Source organism: Elephantulus edwardii, unplaced genomic scaffold (genome assembly GCF_000299155.1).
Source record: "Elephantulus edwardii isolate Elephantulus edwardi_28Jun2011 unplaced genomic scaffold, EleEdw1.0 scaffold00145, whole genome shotgun sequence".
Classification (NCBI taxonomy): domain Eukaryota; kingdom Metazoa; phylum Chordata; class Mammalia; order Macroscelidea; family Macroscelididae; genus Elephantulus; species Elephantulus edwardii.
The window spans coordinates 4560906-4573532 of record NW_006399895.1 but is presented as its reverse complement, the minus strand read 5'-3'; positions in this window follow the sequence as shown (position 1 = coordinate 4573532).

Below are 12627 nucleotides of genomic sequence, written 5' to 3'. Positions count from 1 at the left end.
AAGCACTTCAGATCCTCCTCAGTTTCAGCAATCAAGGTTGTGTCATCTGCATAACATAGGTTGTTGATGAGTCTTCTTCCAATCCTAATGCCACATTCCTCCTCTTAAATCCCAGCCTCCTGATGATCTGTTTTTCAAATAAATTGAAAAGGTATGGATAGGATGCACCCCTGATGCAATCCCTTCCTGATTTTGAACCATGCAGTGTTTCCTTACTCTATTCTGAGGACTGCTTACTGGTCCCAGTAAAGATTTCACGTAAACACAATCCAGTGTTCTGGGATTCTAATTTTCCTCAAGATTGGCCACAATTAGTTGTGATCCACACAGTCAAATGCCTTTGCATAGTCAATGAAACACAGATAGACATTCCTCTGGTACCCTTTGCTTTCTGTTAAGATCCATTTGACACTGGAAATAATGTCTGCAGTGCCATGATCTTTTCTAAAAGTACATATGTAAATACAAGAATTCATTATTAAATGATAGCAATTGCACATTAAAACATATAAGCATTATTGAATAATATAATTTTAAAATTCCAATAGGATCCCTGATCTGCCTTCATAAATTTTACATCCTAGAAAACCCAATAAGGGGGTTCTATTCCATCACTTGGAGCCACCCAGCATTGAAAAATCAATTCCATTTCATACAACAAAAACAAGTTAGATGTAAATGAAAGAATGTGTGAAAAGCAATGTACATGAACGAACCAATGTGTATAAGTTTTGTGTGCAAACCAATATAAAATAAAACAAAACAAACATTGCACAGTCCTGTGCCATACTCATAGTCTGAGCCTATTTACAGTTAGTATGTCAGTCCATCCCAATGATGATTTGCCTCTTTTTCACTGACCCAACTTGCCTCACACAATGCCTTCTCCTGGGACTTATGCTGTCTGATAACATACAAAAAAATAAACAAAACACTTCACCACTAAATGAGAACTAATAAGAGCAGTCATGATAGGCTTGATGTTAACCATGCATCTCATGTAATCTTTACAATAACCCTGAGAAATTTACAATTATTACATGTATTATACATACTGAAACTGAGACTAAGAATATTTACCTCCCTCACCAAGGCTAGTCAGTAGAGGAAGGAGCTGTGATTCAAAACCAAGTATGTCTGCTGACAGCTGTTGGAAGTGGGAAAATGGTCATTTGCAGTGGAATTTGACTAAGAAAGATATGTGGTTTGGGGATTTACACCACTGTCCCCTAAATTGGCAGTGGAGGGCAAGGCAGTGGGGACAGGGAGGAGAAACAGAAGTGCAGCAAGCCCTGAGGCCCCAAAACTGCTACTGAGGCCCGAAGACCAACCTTGTCCTGGAAGCAAACTGGAGGCAACCGAGAAGCCACCCTCCTCTCAGAGTGGGCTCCAGAACATTCTGGATCAGAGCACAGAGAGATGTGGGCCTAGTACTTTCAGCATACATGCGCTGGGGAGGGGTTGACTTGACCATCAAGAAGCAGGGAAAACTCATGAGAATTCAGAAATCTGCCAGAGAATCATAGATGAACCACAGGAAAGGCTTTTGTCTAAAAATATGCCATTTCTGAGAGGAAAACAGTCATTAGAGGGTGTGAGAAGCCCCATGGTGAGGAAAGCAAAACAGTACGACTCACTGGGAGGCCAGTGGAACAACAGAGGAGCCCATTACCCACCCACTTCCTGTGTGATTAGCTAGATGAAAGGCGAGCAGATGAAATGACAACCCACAGACAGAACTCCAGGGGAAATGTCTGGGGAGAGCTTCTGAAGATGGGGCTGGGAGGTAGGAGGGGAAAAAGGCCTCCACTTAATATTTATCTCAAGTCAGTTGGTTCAGCTATACATTTTTCTAAAATTACCTGTGCACTTACAATATGCCAGGTACCATCAGAGGCTTCGCATTCACCATCCCTAAAATCCTTTAAACACTGTAAAGGAGCCAAGTGAGTTTTGAAGGTTAGATGACTTGTACAGGGTCACAGATGGTAAGGGGTAAAGCCATGCTTCCATCCCAGATTCCTTGACTCCTAGTCTCTTGCTCATTCCAATATACCAAGCTGCCGCTAATAAGATAAGGCATCCCAACCATCTCTAACCTGTCCAAATCAGATGCCAGTGGCTCCAATTTTCTTGGCAGACTATAGCCAATTTACGTTATCTTCTTGAGTACTGAAGCAAATCTGCTTTAAAAAAACCTCATCATCTTTTTTATTAATAATTTATTGTCAACTAAAATGCATTACAAACATACCAGATACCACTGCTCACCCAGAAGAGAGTCACTAGGAATAGAGAGCAAATTATAAACCACTCCAATGTTTAACAGGACAGCAAGCAATAAATGAAATGCTAGAGAGGATGCAGAGAGATAGGAACTCTCATACATTGTTGTGGAATTGTAAAATGGCACAACCACTCTGGAAGGCAGTTTGGCGTTTCCTCAAAAAGCTGAACATAGAAATTCCTATGAGTCAGCTATTCCACTACTAGGAATATATCCCACGGAAATTAGAACTGAGACAGAAACAGAGATTTATACACCAGTGTTCACAACAGCATTAGTCACCATTGCAAGAACATGGAAACAGCCTGACTGTCCAACTACAATAGAATGGCTTGAGAAATTGTGGTACATTCATCCGCTGCATTCAGGAGCAATGATAACAAAAATTACTAAACAGGAGAGAGAGAGAGGAAAGCATTATGTTGAGTGAACTAACTCAGACTCATAAGGACAAATACTGTTTAAGACCATTGTTGTAAAAACAGACAACTAGTAAAATGTGTGTGAAGATCCAAGGTGGGGAGAGTGGGAGCAGAGGGGTAAGGATGGGGGAGGGGGGAAGTCTTAGAGTTGTGCAATTTGATTTGGTGAGTGGAGGGAGGGAAGGGTAAAGGAAATGGGAAATATCCCACAGGGATCTAGAAAGAAAGAGTAATGATGGGCATAATTCAATGGTGATTAATTTTATAAAGTATAACAAATGAGAATGATAGTATTAAACACCATGTGAATGAGGGCTAGTGTGAAACAGTGTATACAAACTTTGTTAGCAAATCAATATAAACTAAAAAAATAGTGAATAAACCACTCAATCCAACAGCATTCACATCATGAAGAAATCATTCCTACACTACTAAATCCTCATTAACATAAATGAAACTACAATATTCCCCAAAGATACTATATCCATAGATATGTTGTTGTATACTGTTAAGTCAATTCTGACTCATATTGACCTTATAGGACAAAGTAGAACTGCTTGATAGGATTGTCTCAGCTGCAATATTTACAAAAGTAGACTGCCAGATCTTTACTCCCAAGAAGCCACTGGGTGGGTTTGAACCATCAACCTTTAGTTCGCAACTACATGTTTCATAATTGTGCCACCAGAGTTCCTTTCACAGGAATTTCTACTGCCATTCGGTCAATTCTGACTCACAGTAGCTGTGCCTATCCACAAGTCCAGGGGTTAGGGTTGATCACCTGTATCTTGGGGAACCAAATTCATTCTAGAACATTCTTGTTACATCTTGCTTGCACTCCTGCTCTAGATCCTAAGCTGGTCATCCTTTCCCATCCATCCTAAACACTGCAGTTCCAGAAGCCAATCGACTCTGACCCTTTCCTACATAAAATCCTCCAATAGCTTCTTCAGAGAAAATACAAACTTGTCACTCTGGTCTCCAAGACCTGTTGACATCTACCATTTTCCTACTCTCAGCTCATTTCCAGTGACTCACAGATTTCTGGACACACCAAGTTTCTCCCAACCCTCCAGTCCTTCCTTCAAGATCCCACCAGAGTCTCCTCTTCATCACACCTTCTCTGAGCCTTCTGCTCTCAGATTAGAGAAGATAGTCCCCTTCTTGTTTCTTACAACCACACCTCACACTCACCCCTATTGAAGCCAGCCGGAACTATGTTTTAGCTGCTGGTTCACACATCTGTGTGCACCAACAATGAGCTTCTCCTCAGACTTTGAGCAATGGAGTGCTTTGCAACAAAGGGAGAAATTTGGAACAAAAAGAGATTGTGAGAACAGAGTATTAGCACTGGCCTCCCATCAGAGCAATCCAGGGCAGTGGCCCAGTGTACAAGGAACTATGTGAAGTTTTTTATCAGCATCACCACATTCCAAAGGAGTTTATGCACTGAGGTTAGCTGAGTGGCTGAGATACAGTGGTTGTTATACACCATCGAGTCAACTATAACCCATAGCAACCCTATGAACAATGGCTCTGAACCTTGCCCTATCTTGAGTCAACTTTACCATTAGCCCAGAGCAAATATTAATAAAAATTTTGGATTACTATTTAAGGATGGCACAGTATACAGCAAGGTTTCAGTCTGGTCTTCATAGGGTCACTGGGAATCATTGTCTTCTCAACAGCACTTAACAACAACATATGGGGGAGCTCTGGTGGCCTGGTGGCAAGAAGCTGCACTGCAACCCCAGAGGTATGCTGTTTGAAACCACCAGATGCTCTACTGAGACCAAGGGGCAATCTCCTAATGTACCCAGTTGGGTCTGATTTGACGGTACACACACAAAATAATAAAATAAGAAACAACAACATGTGGGACTAAACTGACAACAGTAACTTCACAGATTAAAGGACATCAAGTTTCTGCTGGGAAGGGAAGAAAGATGCAGAAAAAACCCAAAACACCACCACCACAAATCACATGAGAATGGATACACAGCTCAAAGACAGTAACCCATGTCTCTAACCAGTACATATAGAAATTAGTTAGTGTATGTTTTGCTGTGAAAATTCTCAAAAACAAAATAAATAGAATTTAGGAGGGGAAAAGTGATAGATCATTTATAAGACACTCCTATACCCGACATAATCTAGGCATGATCTCATTTATGACAAAAATTCTGAGAAAGGGGTATTCCTATTTGTCTCCATTTCACAGATTAAGTTCCTGAGCTTCAGCAAGGCAAAATTATCTGCTCGAAGTCATGAACTTGGAAGGAGAATTTGTCTGCTCCTGCACCCAGGTTCTGTGTATCTCGGGCACAGCAGTGTGCCAAGCAGTGCCCAGAGTCTGAACAGGAAGAAAACAGGCCAGAACCTAATGAGATATCCAGGGAAACACGTGGTTCCAGAGTCTTCTCTTCCTGTCCCAATTTAGTCTAATATCACATTTTCTGCACCATCCTCCACAGGACATAATTCACAGGAATTTACAGAAGCAAAGTAATTTGCTTCCTCTTGACTTCACCTATGCTCCAAATACAAGTAGTCCTTCGTTCTGAATCAGATCAGATCCTAAATGTATCTTTAAGTTAAATTTGTAGACAAATCAAAACAAGTGCATACAGTTCTTATTTGGCTTTACTTTAGTGCAAGAAAGAGCTCAAAGATTTTCAAAGATCTAAAAGCTGCACCTGCATCAAGCAGAGATAATTGTGATAAAGAATTTTTGCCAGTAGGAGTTGCTTCAATTGTTTCAAAGGGAATGGTAAATTTACATAATATTGAAGGGCAAGTATAAGTTGTCCTTAAATCAGACATTTGTCACCTATACAAATATTCCAAGCTAGTATCATGGTCTAAGTCAGAGTTCATCTAGTTTCTTCATGTAACTTGACTAGCTGAGGCCCTAATAGTAAGTCCCCCAGTGCTAGCATGTACTGAGATGGGACTTACCTGTCTGTCAGCCAATGTGTACTCCACTCAGCTGACTCTAGGTGTCCACACCCCCATGATCTGGTCCACTGCTCCAGTCTTAGCTCACACACCTTCCTCTCCAACCAGAGGGACCTGAACCCACTGAACATCCACCTACCCACCTGTCTGCCAGCTTTGGCTTTCAGTTCCTACCCTTTAGAGTTCTACCTACTTCCTCCCCTCTGAGTGCACGCAAGTCTGTCCAATATAATGTCACCCCTGAAAATCCTCTCCCACTTGACATCTCCACTCACTTTCTACTTCGTTAGATTTAACAAATTAAAAATAATTACTAAAGATCCAGAAAGGTAACAGACAGATAGACAGGCAAACAAACAAACAAACAAATAAATAAAGATAATAGCTCACAATTTTTTTTAGCTGAGTGCGTAGTACTTCACCAGCTGTTTCCTGTCTAATCCTCTAACAACTCCATTATGTGGGTATTTATATAATTCATTCCTATTTCATATGTGAGAAAACAAGGACTAAGTGAGGTTATGCAAATTGCCTGACATCATGCAGGTAGTAGAATGGAACTCAGAGCCTGATTCTAAGCCTGTTTGTGCCAATTCCCCCAAAGGCATTGCTTCTGTGCCATGAACAACTTGTCAACTTGCACTGCTGGGGTCTGTTTTGTAACCTTAACAGAATAACAGGCCAATCGGCAAAAATCACATGATTATTGTAGTTACCTACGCAACATGATTAGTCTTCTTATCTACACAACATTAAGCGTTTGGGAATGAATGAATAAGAAAATGGATAGCAAACTAGAGAGTCAGGCAATTTCTGTAAACATTAAAGGATCTTTCAGGTCAATAAAAAAATCATTAGGCTCTAGTGATGTAGTGCGTAATGTGTTCTGCTACTAAGCATTATGTTGGCAGTTCGAATCCATCAGCTCCACAGAAACTGGGCAATCATTTTCCATAAAGATTTATAGCCTCCGAAACCCAGGCTATGAATGTGGTCCACATTCTGAATGACTCTAGCGTTCCTGAGTTGAAGATGTGCCTGTTAGATTCTCGGATGTTTGATGAGTTTCTACTTTGCATCTTCTGTGTGTGGTGATCCAGCCCCTCTATCAAGTACTGATTTTCCATCTCCTAGCAACTTCTCTGCTCATTATTGCTTCACAAACAATGTGATTTATGCATAAGACATACACATTAGGATGCAATGTAGTCATTGCAACTGTCATAACTACTAAATTGGATTGAATGGCAAAATACTGACAAATTAACCTTTGCAGAAAAAAAATTAGCCCGCCTGAAAGTAATCAATTCAATGGTATAGTGAGGTGTTGCTGAAACAACTACCTGGAGTAGTTGTAGAACAGACGACATCATGATTGTCATATATTAGCATGGAGTTTTGTGTATTGCACCAAGACTGAAGGCCACTGAAATGTGAAACTAATCTGTCCAAATGGCATTCCTAATAAATACCTTTGATTGTTCCTTTGTCTTTACCCTTTATTAAAAACAGGCAATTAGCAACATTTGCAGTATTGCAGGCAAATGAAATTGGGTCCCTGCCCAGCCCGCCTACAAAGGACTTCTACAGCAATAAAAATAATCAATTGGATTCTTCCTTTTCTGCCGAGTCCATGTGATTTTCTTAATAATGTCAATGCAGATTGTAATTTGTAGGGAAAGAATAAATACTGCTTGCATGAGGCGTGAAATTTCAAACCACAGAGATGTCATCTTTTCTCACAGAATTGTTTTGTTGTAAGGGCATGTGGCTTGCACAATTAGAACAGCCTTCAGTCTGGTAGCCAATTCATCTTTTTTAAATTTATCTATATTTTGTCTTCCATATGTGTTTGTGTATTTCTCCTTCTGCTCTTTTGCTCTCTAGTATTTTGGACTTTGTGAGGATTAGGATTATCATTAGGATTTGTATCATTAGGATACAGTGGTTAGGATTAGTTGGATTACCTTGGCAAATCTTTTAACCTCTCTAGGTCTTAGTTTTGCTTCTTGGTAAAATAAAGGAAACAATGAAAAAGTGCCTGTGGTATATGATTCCCCAGATCCCAGGAAAGTGCCTAGCCAATGCAGTACATGTTTCTTAAACAAATAAATGAATATTTAGAACAGTAGACAACACAAAGTCAGAAAATACTAAATATTGATTTAAAAGTTAGATCCTATCTCCTGTCTATAACATCACCTTTGTCTTCTCGGTCCAGGAAAATCTTACCAATTCTTTCCCCCCACCCTCCCCACCCCCCACCAGTTCTTGAAGGAGAATCAAATTCTGCTCCTTCTGAGAAGCCTTCCCAAAACTGCTTGAGAAAACTGTGCCAGCTAAACGTAATCTGACTCCTGTAACTTCTAAGGCTTTCATTACCCTTAAGCCTCACTGAGAACAACTTTCTACCGTTGGTTCTCTTCTCATAAGGGATCCCTTAGCTATCTAGTTCGATAACCAGCTTTGTGGAATAGATACAGAGTCTGTGGTTCCTGGCAGTCCTCACAGTTCCTGGGAGAGAACATGGCACACAGTAGATGTTCTATAACTATCCCCAGAGATAAGCAGATACCCAAAGAATGACTAGGTTCCTGTCCTTGCTCTGGAAAAGCCACAAGTACTGTACTTACACATACCATTTGAATACACTCTATCTCCAAAGACTTCTCTTTCATAGAAAGTTTGTTCCACTTTGCTCGAGCCTTTTCTATTTGTGCAGGCCATTCTCATGCTACGTGGTGGGAGGGTAATTGTGCAAACTTCTCAGAGGTCAGTGTGACAACATATTTCAAATTTTAAACTGCACATATCATAAAAAATATTTACAGTCACATAAATCTTGCTAATGCCAGAAAGTATTTATCAAACAGATTGACCTGCGCATGTATGGGAAGACGTATTGAGAATAGGCCAGCTGGGTATTTATAGTTAACTAAAGACTGGAAGCAATTTAAATGTCTGCTAACAGACATAAAGAAGCTACCTTGAGAATTAGGGTGTGCCAAGCCAAGCCAGAGTATTTTTAACTTCCTTATATGGATGCAAAAGCTAGACAATGAATATGGAAGGCCGACAAAAAAAAAATGGTGCCTGATAGCTTTAAATTATGATGTGGGCAAAGAATATTGAAAATATCTTGGGGGGGAAAAAGAAAATATCTCGGACTTTTGAATATACATGAAATATTGAGTATACACTGAATATACTATAGACAAAAACCCAAAAATGTCCTGAAGGAAGTATAGCCAGAATGCTCTATAAAAGCAAGAGGAAAAACCATCTTGCATACTTCGGCCACACTATCAGGAGAGACCAGTACCTGGAGGAGGTCATATGCTAAGTAGAATAGACGGTCAGTGAAAAGAAGACTCTCAGCAAGATGGATTGACAGGCAGATACAACAACAGACTCCAACGTACCGAGCATTATGAAGGTGGATGGCACAGGACTGGGCGGTGTGTCTTTCTGCAGTACGCAGGGTCACTCTGAGGGAGATCTGACCCAATAGCACCTGACAATGACAATTAACAGAGACAAGATAAACACATCAAAGTACATCCATACAAAAGAACATAAAACGTTTTAAAAGAATGCAGTAGCTATATTGGTATCAATGTGGAGTATTTTCTCAGATGTATAACAGAGGTGGGGAGGAAAGTAAGGTACCAAACAAGTATTGATGCCTTGATCCAACTTACATGTAAAAGGGAGGGGGTGTACCCAGTGTGTTTATGCACAGACAGTGTCTCTAGAACAATAACAATGACTGGATCTGGACCAAGGAACAGGGTGAAAGAAAAGTAGTATTTAGGGGTCAAAGTAGGAGGAGATTTTTCAACTGTTCAGCTCTATAAACCTTTAGTGAAGCATCTCCCAAGCATCAGGCTCTCAGAATTTCCCAGCTTTTCCTAAAAGCCACCCAGCACAACTAAGCACTGGATTCTATATTCCTGTTTATACAGACTCCAATCTTTACCAAGGGCAGATATTATTTTTTATTTATTTCCCTTTTGCAAATTTTAGTTGCATTTCTTCTGTATAAAATGATAAAATGTACAAAATGGTATGACAAAAGGTCTCTCTCCCAGACTAGTGCCCGGTCATCTAGTTTCTACCCCAGTGGCAGCTAATGGAAGCCCTTTCTTCTATCTACTTCTGGTGATCAATTAACACCTACAGCTTGAGGGGGTTGTAAAAGAAACAGTTCTTCAAAGCATCAAGTCACTTAGTAGCTGGTGTGACACTCCAAGCTCTGGGCACCAGCTTCCTCTACTGCTTGAGCCTCTGTGAATGTGGAGTGCTTATAGAGGCAAATCAAAACCATGATAAGTGTTTAAAGACACTGTAATACAATATTTATGTCTTTAAACAAGTCCTCTGTAAGTACACTCCACCTTCCTATGGGGAAAAAAAAACCAAAACAACACACAACACCCAAAAGCCTATGGTAAATATTTAACGCACTCATTGTTGTTTAGTCAGAACATTGCTGTGTAGTGGGCCCTCCGTTGGATTTCTGAGGCTGTAAACCCCATGGGAAGGAATTGCCCATCTTTCTTCCATACAACCGTTGAGGTGAACAGTGTGATTTCCAATATAAACTGCAAGCTCTCTGCCAAGCACTTACACAATGCTGTGCATGTCTTAATTATCTAATGCTCTTCTAACTGTGCTGAGATATCAAAGGGGACATCTTGAACAAACAAAAATGTATTCTCTTTCAACTTAGGAGACTAGAAGTTCTAATTCAGAGAACTAGCTCCAGGAAAAGGTATTTTCTGTCAGTTCTGGAGGAAAGCAGCATCTGTAGACCTAGGCCTGTTCCTTGGAGGTCTCCACATGTACTGATTTCCTCCAGTGTCAAGTAGCCTCTTCACAGGGATCCAGGCCCATAAGTATGTGCTCTCCTCCTGGCAATAGTTTCTTGGTGGTACTGAGCTCCATTCCCCACCCCTTCTTGGCTCAATTTCCTCCCTTTTTCACTCTTGTGAGATAAAAGATATTACAGGCCACACCTTAGGAAAATTCCTCTTAGATTGAATTAGGGTTGTGATAGGATTAAGGGGCTTTGGGTTCCAATCTTAATCCTTTTTAAATTACTTGGTTTACCAGAGCACATGGGATTATTACACAGCTTCCACATTAAATCATTATATGTAAAAGATAGATAGATAGATAGATAGATAGATAGATAGATAGATAGATGATAGATAGATAATTTAGATATAGATAGATTAGATATAGATGATAGATAGAGACAGAGATAGAGATAGATATATAGATTTTTTTAAGGATACAATACAATCTATGGCATAGATCAAATATTTAATACAGCATTCAAAAATGGAATAAAAGATTAACTGCTTTTTATGAGTTTTTACCATTAATGAATGACATACAAATTGCATTGGGTTTTCTATCTGTGTTTAGTTGACTAAGCATAGACATTTGACTGTGTGAATCACAACAAATTGTGCCTAACCTTGAGAAGAAAATCCCATAGCACTTGATTGTGCTCATGTAAAACCTATACTTGGACCAGGAGGCAGTCATCAGAGCAGAGCAAGGAAATATTCATGGTTCAAATTTAAAAAAGGAGTGCATCAGGGATATGTCCTGACCTGTCTCCATACCTTTTAAATCTGTATGCAGAAGAGATCATTCAAGAGGCTGGGCTTTATGAGGAGGAATGTGGCATCAGGATTGGAGGAAGACTCATCAACAAACTGCCTTATGCAGATGATACCATCTTACTTCCTGAAACTGAGGAGGATCTGAAGGATCTTTGGCAGTAGGTCAAGAACTGCAATCTTCAACATGGATTTGAGCTCAACATCAAGAAAAAAGATTCTCACCACTGAGCCAATTGGCAGCATCATGTCAGATGGAGAAAAGACTGAGATTGTTAACAATTTCAGCTTGTTCAGTTCTCAACAGTAAGAAAATCAAAAGATGAATTGCAGTAGAAAAATCTGCTGTCAGGGACCTCGCCAGAGAGCTGAAGAGCAAGGATATCAGTATAAAGACTAAAGTGCACCTGATTTAGGCCATGGTCTTCATAATTACTTGCTATTGTAGCAGAGAGCTGGACAATGACCAACAATGACATAAGAAGAATTGATGCCTTTGAGTCCTCATGCTGGAGAAGGGTACTGAACATGCCATGGACATCCAAGAGAGCTAACAGGTCTGTCCTGGAGAGGGTGAAACCAAGCTGCTCATTGGAGGCAAAGATTTTGAGACTCTATCTCACATACTCTGGGCATATAGCCAGAAATGACCAAGCTTTGGGGAAGGATATTATGCTTGGAAGAGTAGAGGGACAGCACAGAAGAGGAAGACCCCCAATGAGATGAAATGACACAGTATCAGGGGTAATGATGATAGGTGTGTCAAAGACAGTGAGACTGATTCAGGATAGAGCAGGGTTCAGAGGTATTGTGCATAAGGTCACTGTGAGTTATAGTCACTTGGATGGCACATAACAACAACAAATGTAGAGTTCACATCTAACAGTCCTTCTGTGAAAGGCCAGGCTACTAAAGTCATAGAGATTAAGAAGTGAACATTAGCAATAAAAAAAGAACAATATCATTAATATCACATGCAAGCAAGATTCTGCTGAAAATTATCCAAAAGCGACGGAAACAGTACATCAACAGAGAACTGCCAGATGTGCAGGCTGAGTTTAGAAGAGGCCTTAGTACTAGGGATATTATAGCTAATGTTAGATGGATCTTGGTTGAAAGCAGAGAGTACCAGAGGAATGTCTATCTGTGTTTCATTGACAATGAAAAGGCTTTTGACTGTGTGGATCACAACAAACTGTGGCTGACTCTGAGAAGAATGGGAATCCCAGAATATTTGATTGTGTTTATGTGAAACCTATACTTGGACCAGGAGGCAGTGCTCAGAACAAAGCAAGGAGACACTACATGGTTCAAAATTGGAAAAGGT